The following is a 12,317-nucleotide window of genomic DNA, read 5'->3' as shown; positions in this document are numbered from 1 at the left end:
AATAAAAAATTGCATTTTTTATCTAACAGGATGGAGAAATGCCAATTTTATTTTATTCTGGTGCACATAATTATACTATTCTTGTTACTTCAACAAAATGAGGACAAGCAAGATTGCATTTTGTGTTATTTAGGTTACTTGAACTTGCTAAGACATAATAACACTTCTTAGTTCAGGATGTTGATGTGTTGAGGCAAGCTCCATTAGCCAACATTCCTTGTTTCTAATATGTGCTCAATTATAGTCATATTGTATTGATGAATAATCAGATTAGCATTTGAAAATGGTAAAATATTATTATGTATTTCTTTATACATATAAAATAATATATATATTTAATATATATTAATACACATTTTAATGTGGAAAGTACAGAGAATAATGTAACTTTCCATGTGTGTACTTTTCTAGTTGCTGTTTTAATATTTTTTACTAAATACATATGCATCTACTTTAAAAACAAATTTATTATAGAAATTTTAAGCATGTTCAGAAATAGAATGGTATAATTAAATTTAATTTACTATCCCCCAGTTCCAAAAATTTTCAAGACTTGGCTAGTCTTGCTTCATCTATAGGTAAACTTCCCTCTCCATGATTATAAAGAAAATCCCAGATATAATTCCATTCATTTATAAACATATAACTGTTACAAATTAAGATTTTAAAAAATATAAAATATCATCATGCTTTAAAAAAATCAACATTTATTTTCATTAAGTATTTACTGCTCAAATTTTGCACATTTTCCTCCTTTTTTTTTCCATATAAAGCTTTTTTCTAATCAGAATCCAAACAAAGAGGTCTCCTAAATATCTTTTAATATGAATTAGATCTAAAATCAATCTCTGTCTTTGTCTCTCTCTGTTTCTCACTTTCCCTTGCTGTTTGTGGGAGAAACCTACTCATTGGCCTTTAGAATTTTCCAAGGTCTGGAGTTTGCTAATTTCAAAATGTTCTTCTTTTCTCTTTATTTCCTTTAAACTGGTAGTGAGATTCAGTTTTGATTTTTTTTGGCAAGACTAAATCACAGGTGGTGGTGTGTACTTACTTCAGAAGGAACATATTGTCTCTCTCCTTGTGAAGTTAGCAGCCGTTGCTTAAATCCATTATTTCAATAAAGGTTTCAAAACAGTGATATTCTAATTCAAGTACTCCTTCATTAGTTTGCTGAATACCTAACATTTTATCAAATATTTTGTTAACCTACAATAAGTTTCATGTAGGAAAGAAGAGCTAAATGCTTGATTGTTTCTGTTACCTACATGCTTTTTATTTTGACTATTGTGATGTATTCTACCATGTGTATATGCCAACGTTTGCATTGTTTCCAATTTTTTATAGATTTAAACAATGCTGCCATATAAATGCTAATACACGTTTTGACAATTTCTACTTTAATATTTCCAAATTTTTCTCACATGCAGGACATAAAAATCTCTCATGACCCAACATTCTCTGTTTAGTTTTTATTAAATGCTCATTATTATTATTATTGTTAATTTCATGTGTATAGACTGGTTTATCATTATTATTGGCTGACATTTGTTGAGTGATTACTACTGAGTTGACCAAAAAGTTCATTCAGGTTTTTTGTAAGAGGGAAAAACCCGAACAAACTTTTTGGCCAACCCAATGTACTAAGGCCTTATTTTAGTTATTTTGTTGGCTAATCATATTTAATTTCTATAACAATTTTATTACATAGATGCTATAATTATTCTGAGTTTACAGTGGGAAAATGAAGGAATAAATATTAAATAATTTGTACATAGCTAGTAAGGAGTAGAATCAAAATTATTTGACCCAAGATTGTCTTAAATATTAAACAGTGGTGGATGCATTCCTTGATTACTGCTGAACCTCCCTTCATATATTTATTGGCCATTCTGATTTGTTCTTTGGTATTTTGCCTGTTCATACCCTTTACCTTTTCACCCCTTCTTAGGTTATCTTCATTTATACATCAGCTTCAGACCAACATTAACCTCAGTCCATCTATTTTCCAGAAGTCTTAACTTTGTCTTTCTTAGGGATATAAATACTGAATAAAAGTGTAGCTGTAGTAAAATCTTTTCTATACATTTGGATTTTAATTTGTGAGACCATATCCTTCTGACTCTTAAAGAGACTATGATTCTTAAATGCTGTGACTGTGTACAGTAGTCCTGAGATTGGCATTATCTTTAATATAATACAAATATATATTGTAGTTTTAAACTTCTAATAGGTCTAAGCTAACTACATGTTCACCACTGTGTCAAATAATATGGGGAAAAAACAGGAGGCTAATAAAACATTGTTTCTATCCTAAGATTTACAATCTGTTTGTGGGGAAAATTCCAACACAAATGAAATTAGGGAATGATTGAAAGGAGCATATAATCACAGTCTAGGTAATGGGGGCATAATGTAACTCTATACTAAAAAAGTTAAAATTTGAATTTCAGAAGAGTTTTTAAATATTTTAATATCTTCTCAGGAAAACAAACATAATGGGAACCTAGCATTAAATTAGCACTTAGCTATTTAAAATAAAAGCTATTTCAAATTTATTTTTTGAGCATTCCTTCTGTCCTAAAACCTGGAGAGATGACAAATAAGATATGATCTTCTCTCAAGGACTGCACTATTTGGTAAAACAAAGTAAATGAAAATGAACTGATTTTAATAATCCATGAGTAACTTTAGTTCATGCTAATTATTCTTACACTATAAAAATATTGTAAGCTTATATATTAGAATGTTAACAGTGAGTAAATTTTTGAAGATGGAAATATGTGTGTGGTTCAGTGTTTTAATTTCTTGTTACATTTATATTTTCAAATGCTTTTTATGATCTTGCATTTTTTTAAACTAAAAAATATATTCATCTACAGAATACTGGTTAAATGAATGTTAGGACATTCATAATAAAACACTATGAAAATGTTAAAACTTTACCGAGGAAATTTACTATTTGTTAATAAAGGAAACCTTTTAAGACACAAATACAGACAAGGTAATTAAAGCATGTGTAAGTATTCTTGTTTATGTTTATTTAAAAAAGGTCTGTATGCTTGTGTGTATGTGTTTGTATGTATGTGTATATTATTTGCGTAAAAAATTCTAGAAGCATAATCTATTGACAGTGGTTACCTCTGGGAAGTGACTTTAGAGTTACCTTTGAAAAGACATAAACTTTTGAATTGTACATTTTTTAAATCTTGTGCTATCAGCTATTTTGTCATAAAAGTATAATGTTATGTAATCAGCAGGAATTTAGGACATTTGAAATATGTGTCTTATGGAAACTATGCTATTAACGTAGAGACAAAGATATACTTGGGACTAATATACTTTAAATTTGTAAGCAATTATTACTACTGATGTCTTAATGGGAATATACATATATTTCTTCATTAACTGTGAAAAATACAATTCCGTGGTCCTACACTATGTGTCCTTGTGTAAGATAAAGTGATCTAGGAGTCCCTGCAATTTGCCACCTTTCAATTTAATCCCTAGGTATTTCATTACTTGACATCCATATAATTATTAAAAATCCCAAAGCAATATGTACAAGTTTTGTTTGCTGGTTAGTAATATTCTTAGGAAAATAAATGCATACTTATTTTTCTTTTAGAATAAGAATCAGCAGTGATGTTCAAAGTATTTAAGCATAAAAATTTGAATTACTGAAAAGATAAAGCACATTGTTACATTCTTTTGTAATAACATAAATTCCAAAGGTATCCAGGAAGCTTTAGATGACACCAGATGTTTCAATATTTATGAAAAATAATCTCTATATCATATTAGAAAATTAACACAATAGCATTTTTCCTATATCAACTGCGGTAAAAGTATCCTTTCATATGTCCATTTCCCTCAAATATGTTCTAAGACATTCTTGATATTATTTTTATTGATGTTATTTTTAGAATATCTTTATTGAGAAGATATGAAGGATTGAAATAATAATTAATACTTTTTTTCTACTTTGTATTCATTTTCATTATACACCTCTATCCATTTTATTATTTGGCTCCCAAAATGAGATTATTTTGAATAAAGTCATTTTTTTATTTGCTGTCCATTTAGAATAAAAGAATCAATCAGTAGGATATTTTTAAATGACAATCTTAGTGTCAAAAATACTTCCCTGGTGGCACAGTGGTTGAGAGTCTGCCTGCCGATGCAGGGGACACGAGTTCGTGCCCCGGTCCGGGAGGATCTCACATGCTGCAGAGCAGCTGGGCCCGTGAGCCATGGCCGCTGAGCCTGCGCGGCCGAGGCCTGTGCTCCGCAATGGGAGAGGCCACAATGGTGAGAGGCCCGCGTATCGCAAGAAAAAAAAAAAAAACTATTATAAAAGTATAGTTTTTATTAATTGTTCTATTCAGTAAAAAACTGATTATCAGTAAAAACTAAACGAGTGTGTAGTACGTAAAATAAAAAAATTTTGCCTTATATAAAGCTTCACCAAAAGAATTCCTTTATATAATAAGCTTTATTGTTTAATTATAATTATTTAACATAATAATTACATTTGATCTAAAAGAAGCTTTTAAGAGTATATTATGTAAAAGATTTATGTATGTATTATAATGTATTAACATTCGACTGTCCTTTAAACATCACTTTTTCCATTAATTTATTATCAAATATTTTCTGTAATACATAGGGACTTCTTTTAAATCCACTTGGTTTAAAGTTCAGAATAACTAAAAAAAAAAAATCAAAATAATTTCAAAAATTCACAATATTCATTTAGTCTTCCAAAAAAGCCGTATACCACTTTCAATTACTCTTTCAAAACGCCAAATACCACTTTCAATTAGGATACTAATTTTATTTCAGAAAACTTAGAATAACAACTGTTTTCAATATATCAATATTTGACATTTAATTAATGTGTTCATGATATATTAATATGTTCATGATATATGTTCATATGTGCTTACCATATGTCATGATAAACTAGAATAGACCCTACATTCAGTTGAGGGAAAATGGAATATAAAAATTAACAATATTAGAGTATAATCTTAGGTGGAAAGAAGAGCTGAAGAGAAAATGAAAACTGGGTAATGTTTTTGTATAGTTGAGAGAGAGATATACAGAGGGAGAGAGACTGATTTTTGTTGAGTCTATCTGAATTGCTTATCCTCACTTCTGTGGCAATGATATTTTCTGAAGCAAAATTCTCTACATTTTTATTTCAATAGATTAGACTTCACTTTGCAGAGTTTCAGATATTTAACCAATCATTATGTTGAATGCATGGAGATCGTTTAAATTTGCATTTTTACAAGTACTATAACAAATCCCAAATAGAAGGCAGGCTTCTTGGGTGCAGAGTATCTGTCCATTATGTTAACAGTAAAAATTCCAGTGGCTAAAGGCTGTCTGACATTGTCGACGCTTAATAGAAATTTGCTAGCTGATTGACCCCAATAAGCTTTAAGGCACAGAAAATTTGATATTATTCTTGAACTGATAGAGTCCCTAAGGCAGGTTGAATGAAGAACAAGGAAGCCTGAGTGGCCATAGCTCAGTCAAAGATGGGATGGGAATTAAGAGACGAAGTCACAGAAATAACTGGCACCAGACACTCTAGTACAGTGATTTCCAAGAGAAACATAATGTGAGCCACATGTGTAAATTTTAATTTTTAGCAACCATGATAAAAATATAAAAATAAGCAGGTAGAATTAATTTTTATTTACCCCAAAATATGCAAACTTATTTTCAGTTGTAATCAATATAAAATTAACAGAATATTTTATACTCTTTTTTCTTTCTAAGTGTTTGAAATTCAGTGTGTACTTCATATTTACAGCACATCTCAGTGCTGACTAGCCACATTTCAAGTGCTCAGTAGCCGCACATGGACAATGTAGCTCTAGTACCTAGTAAACCATTGTAAAGACTGGCTTCTAACTTGTGTTGGGAAATCATTTGAAGGTTTTAGCAGAAGAATGGTGTGATATGACTTAGATTTTAGTGATTTGGCTGCCATGTTGATAATGGTGTAAATGTGGACAGATGCCTTGGTTATTCTAGTGATACAGGTGAGAGATGAGGATGGTCAGACCAGTATGTTCCAGTATGGTGAAAGAGGCTAGGCTCTGGTATATTTTAAAGTTAGAGCCTTCAGATGCCTCAGGTATTGAGTGGAAGAGAAAGAGTAGAATAACCACGGACTTCAAAATTTTTGTTTGTATGAGTTTAAGTGTAGACAAGGAATTAGTTCTTATTTCTACATATGTGATTTCCAAATGATGATGTGTACATTCCAATGTGTATACTGGACAATATAATGGGTGCAGAAAGAAAATAGGAGCATTTAAAATATTAGAAAATAATAGAACTACTCCTTGGAAGATTGTAATCTTTTTTTCACAATACAACAATGTGATCTAATAACCAAAAAGACAAGTCACTGTTCATTCCATGTAAAGGACCCAGTAAGAGAGGGCAGCAATTTCTAAAAATATTCTCTAGTAGACATTCATATTTTAGGAAATTATGACAGAAAAAGAGGGTGGAGGGGGTGATTAATTGTCAACACTTCATATCCACACACAACACACACACATGCACCCAAAGACCAACGCTAGTTGACTTTGGCTGAATTTACACTGCTAAAGAAAATTAGTTACAAGTATAACATGGTAGAATCGGGATTATTTAGCATCTTTCTCTCTAAAAGTAGATATTGCCCTTGGGAAGATCATAATCAACCATCATTTTGCTTCTGCTTCCCTCAGTCATTATTTTGAACTGCCACCTATCCAAATTTGAGCTGGCATATCAAACTTTGTATAATGTTACTGGTCATCAATCCATGATATTTTACTCTCTCTGGTAGCATTTGATTTTATTTTTCAGTGAGTATTAGGATAAAGGGTGAAGTAAAAAAAAATCATCAGAAGAGATGTGGCACATTTAATGATGTGAATTTTCTTAAATTCTAGAAAAAGTGCCATTGGGAATTTTAATAAATTGAGGAGGAAATTATGCCACCCCTTACTGAGAATTGTTAAGCAAAAACATGAGTTAGCTCATAGAACATATATTATTTTTTCTCAAGTGAAGTGACTTACATCTACTATAGTTTGAATTAGAGGTAATATTCCAAGCTATTAATTTTAGAATGTACTTATGAGTATGCATACCTTTTAACCTGTATCACCGTGGTGACCAATAATGGCTAAATTATGTGCCAAGATCAGATAAATTATTGCACAAATGCAAATCAATTTTAAATGAGAACTATAGGTTATTGAAGCTACATTGTGAAATGACAAGTTGGTAATTTACTAGGTAGTTTTACCGTACCTCATATTTATTCACCTAATCTAAAGTCCTTCCTGTACATCTATATAGTATATATTACACATTAGGCTCTATGATAATTTTTTGTGTCTATGACAAGTATGTAAGAATTCTGCATAAATATTTTTGTCTGTAATAAACACATTTCTTTAATTTCAACTTGATTTTCACAATCTTGAAAAGTTATTCTAAGTGAATTAATCAATAATTTTTGACCTGAACCATTGATTTTTGCATTGTCAAAATCCACCAGAAAATGGCATAAACTTTTGCTTGTCTTAAACTTTGTACTCTGACGAGGGTTGGACTTAAAGTGTCTTATCTGGATTAGAGCACGTTAATTTTCAAATTAAAAAATTTGCATTCCTTGAAATCCTCCAAACTCTTGAAACTTCACCAGATGAAAATGTCATCTGTATCTTTGTCTGAATAAGCAACCATGGTATAATTTTTCCAAAGGGATAAAATTATTTCAAGAGAAGATGTTTATTAATACCATAATATCCATATAATTTGTGTATTGCAAAATTATAATATAATTGCCAAATATTTAATGTTTCAAAATTATAAATGACCAAAGCAGTGTGTGTTTTTGTTTTTATGTGTATATCTGTACATATGCTAGCATTTCTGTGTGCATAGATCTGAGTAAAAATTATCAATAAATTAGGTTGTGAAGAGAAAATGCTAAAAGCAAACAAAATGGTGAAACTTATAATTGTAAATTTTTATAAATTTTCAGAAAGCATATATAGTTTAGTACATAAACTTTCACTTACATAAAAGGAATATATAAAAATACAGCATGAATAGGGGTAAAATCATGGCTGTGGATATATTAGAATATACTTTTTAAAAACAAAATAGATTTATTTTTTGTTAGATTGCAAAATATTCCAGACCAACTGTGATAGTCTACCATTTAAAAATATTTTTTAAGTTTTCAGCTGATCATGAAGTCTCATTCTTCCTTTTTTACTTGGTAACTAAAATCAACCTATATCTACATCTATCTGCCTATTATCTATCTATCTATCTATCTATCTATCTATCTATCAACAGTCTGTCACTATAGATTTATTTAATTATAAAGGTGAAATTTAATACTTAAAAAACAGAATCAACTGAGCTATAAAGTTTCAATAGTCCATGTTTAGCCTCAGTTTATTTGTAAAGTCTAGCAAAATCTTTTACAAAAATCTTTATGAGAAGTAGACCACAATTATTTTGTTCTGACACATAAGAAAGAAGTATTCTCTCTATATTTTACATATCAAATGTAAAATGTGGAACATTCTATAAACTCCACTGGGTTAGAAATTATATTAAATCAAATGAAGGTCCCAACTTTGCCAATTCATTGATCTATCTAGTTCCTTCTCATTCCTCAAAGGGTTGTTCTGAGAATAAAATTCAAAATAAGAGGATTATGGAAGGTACTTATAACGTAGAAATAAATATATTAAAATGTAATGTAATATTATTATTTTCAAAATAGAAAGCAATTGCTGGCCACTCCAGAATCTCATACAAGATTAGCAAAGGCCCCTGACATGCTCAGATAATGAGGGTTTTACTTAAAAATACATATTCTTCTTTCATTTGAAGAAGTCTAAGAATCTTGGTTGAGATTGTTTGTCAAACCTACTGAAGAAGATTATTATTTTTTTAATTTGGAAGAGGGTAACAGTAGCTCCCTATCCCCTGTGCTTATTACCCTCTGCTGAAGGGACCCTTCTAAGAAATGCTTTGTGGTTAAATATGGGTTAAATGCTATACATGGTGGCTACTTATGAGAAACCAGCTGGTCTGACACTCTTTATGACACAATGATAGGTTTGAGAGTAATCTGTTGCTTGTGTAGTATGATACTCAGTGCCCAGAAATTCAGCGATTGTCTAAACTCTCAGGTGAAGAAGTGAAATCAATTGAAATGCTTTTCTTGGTCTGTTATACCTGTTTTTATATATTTATATGTTGTGACAAGACGTCCTAAGTGTCAGCATGGCCAGCTATTAGATTTATATGTAGGTAGTGTTCATTAATTATCTAATAAGCCTATGTCAGATCTTGAATTCACAAAAAATAATGACTTTGAGCCTAGCTTTCACTGCTTCCTTACCTCCTCGTAGAAGCTCTGTATCATTTCTGTAAGAAATACAATTTTATTCCATAAAGCATTTGACTACATTAAATTTTTCTCATTTGTTCCTCACCATACCCCCTTTGATTTTCCCAGCTAAAATGAGAGGGCTTCAGGGTCATAACTATGTTATTCAACATAAGGTAATGCGTGGAATAGCACGTCTCATATTGGCAGAATAAATGAACAAATGCTTGAGCATACAGGAAGTCAGAAAAGTTCAGGGAGGTTAAGCAACTCACCAAGGAACTCAGTGAGGGACTGGAGAAGCTGTGAGGAAGTGGCAAAGGTTTGGACAGTGTGAAGACCTGGGCACAGGGAGGGGAGGTTAAAGACCCCTGGAAAAAATCCCAAATTCAGTTTCTTTGAGTGTTTCAAAGGATTACATAAAATTAGAATATACTCCCTGAAGTATTAAGTATTATTTAGAGCATGGATAACATTTTGTGCAAACCTTGTAAGGGAATAAGGGATCCATTTTTTTAAAAAAATTATGGAAGTATAGTTGATCTACAATGTTGTGTTAATTTCTGCTGTACAGCAAAGTGATTTAGTTATACATATATATATACATTCTTTTTATATTCTTTTCTGTTTATTTATTTATTTATTTATGGCTGCGTTGGGTCTTTGTTGCTGCGTGTGGGGTTTCTCTAGTTGCAGCGAGTGGGGGCTACTCTTCTTTGTGGTGCACAGGCTTCTCATTGTGGTGGCTTCCCTTGTTTCATAGCACGGGTTCTAGGTGTGCGGGCTTCAGTAGTTGTGGCTCACGTGCTCTGGAGCCCAGGTTCAGTAGTTGTGGTGCACGGGCTTAGTTGCTCCATGGCATGTGGGATCTTCCCGGACCAGGGCTCGAACCCATGTTCCCTGAATTGGCAGGCAGATTCTTAACCACTGTGCCACCAGGGAAGTCCCTCTTTTTATATTCTTTTCCATTATGGTTTATCATAGGTTATTCAATATAGTTCCCTGTGCTGTACAGTAGGACCTTGTTGTTTATCCATTCTATATATAATAGTTTGTATCTGCTAACCTAAGGGATGAATTTCAGGCTGATTTTTGATAAGTTGGGCATGACAAAGGTTTACCAAATATGAATTAGCTTGCATATACCTTTATGGAAATAAAAAAAGTTATTTCCAAAATACATGTAATATTTTAGAGTTCTGGGACAGTACATGCTAATTTTTAATTTTCGTATATGGATTCTGAGTCTTATTTACTTTTTACCTTGCTTTGCGGTAAGATGGTTCAGTGTAAAGGAGGTGGCAGAAACCCAATCTCAGTGAGTTCAAGGGAGAATGGGCTTTTACAGAAAAGATTCAAAAGGCAGGGAAGCCAATGGGTGGGTCAGGTGGGTAATACAAGGAAAGGTTTTCTGTTTAAGATGAAAGACCCTTGGACAAGTTCATAAGCAGAATAGAGACCCACTTGAGAAGGAAAAGTTGTATAACAGGTTAGGCAAGGGATGATTGGTTGGGCAAGGTCAAGTGTGATTAGTAAAGGACAGGATCAATTATAGAGCAAAGGTCCATGTTAGATAAAAAGAAAGATTCCTCTTCCACTGAGGAAAGTGTAAGAATAGTAAGAAAAGTTGGTCAAACAATTCAATACTGCTGCTGTTGGTTATGTCAGCCTCAGCAGTGGCCACTGCAGTGGAGGTGAGATTGGGAGGATGGATAATGGGTAGGGGCAGACTGGGAATTGTAGCATCATAGTTTATTTCTGGGAAGAAAGAAGCAAAGTCCTTTGGTTAGAATGCTGAGAAGGGAGAGGGCACAAAGAAGCTGGAAGAACATGCAAAAGTTTGAAATAACTGTTGAGAAACAAGTAATAGTATTTTTAGATGTATTAAGTAAAGAACCCATGATGCATACATTTGTCAGGCATCACTGAGGGACCAATCAATTCAGTTAAGCATGAATTCATAGTTAATCTATCAGCAAGGCCAATTCCAACATGATCAGTGTCCTGACTACCCTTATAAATCATCTCTCTGCCATGCCCTGTTGGAATTCTGTGACCTAGTCATGTTTGGATTTCCTTGCAGTTTTCCAAATGAGCAATTCTCTCTCATGCTGCCCTGTGTTGCTCATGTTGCCATTTTGCTCCCTCTACTTCAAATTGTCTCTTTACCATGTTTTATCTGTTTAGTTCATATCCTTCAAGATACTGTCCCAGAAACTTTCTCTCTAAGAAGTGTTATCAGTAGGATTGCCAAGATGGGATCCCCAGTTAAATGTGAATACTTGGCATTATACTTAGAGTAGAAATATGATTTCATTGTTTATTTGAATTTAATTGTTCACCTGAAACTCAAATGTAATTGGATGATCTGTATTTGTATTTGTTAAACTTGACAACCCTAATCGTAAGCCCCAGATAGACTAGGTTAGTTGTTTTTTATGTTCTATCATAGCACCCACTATAGTAGACTATATTATACTGCCTACTACTCTGTATCTTGACTGGCTGTCTCTCCCAGTAGATGATCAAACTTCTTGAGACTAGGGCCACACCTTGGTAGAGTCATCACGTAGACAACTCCCATCACATCATAGGTTGATTCATTATGGGCTTGTCATGCTAAATAGTTTAGTCCCTTCACTGGAGGAATTTAAGCTGGCTGCCTTAGGGCTGTGGACTTGGCTAAAAAGCAGCCAGGGTCCAGTTTGACCATACCTTAGTCATTGACTTTGGGAACAGAGAATGCCTTACAATTTTTATGGGTGGATTTGAGTGTGGTAGATACATGGCATTTCTGAAGGATCACCAATTCTTGGTCATCCTGTGGTTCTTGTGTACTTGTCAAGCTGCTTATTATCAGAACACTTTTTTTCTAGAATTGTTC

The 12,317-nt window shown here is 32.5% G+C and overlaps 1 protein-coding gene across 1 annotated transcript in view; it reads left to right on the top strand.

Annotated features, from left to right (window-relative positions):
* The window catches only part of HCN1 (hyperpolarization activated cyclic nucleotide gated potassium channel 1), a 395,898-nt gene that overhangs the window by 157,823 nt on the left and 225,758 nt on the right, over nucleotides 1-12,317 (top strand). The window lies entirely within an intron of this gene.

Source organism: Mesoplodon densirostris, chromosome 3 (assembly GCF_025265405.1).
Source record: "Mesoplodon densirostris isolate mMesDen1 chromosome 3, mMesDen1 primary haplotype, whole genome shotgun sequence".
NCBI classification, from domain to species: domain Eukaryota; kingdom Metazoa; phylum Chordata; class Mammalia; order Artiodactyla; family Ziphiidae; genus Mesoplodon; species Mesoplodon densirostris.
This window is presented reverse-complemented; position numbering and strand designations above follow the sequence as displayed.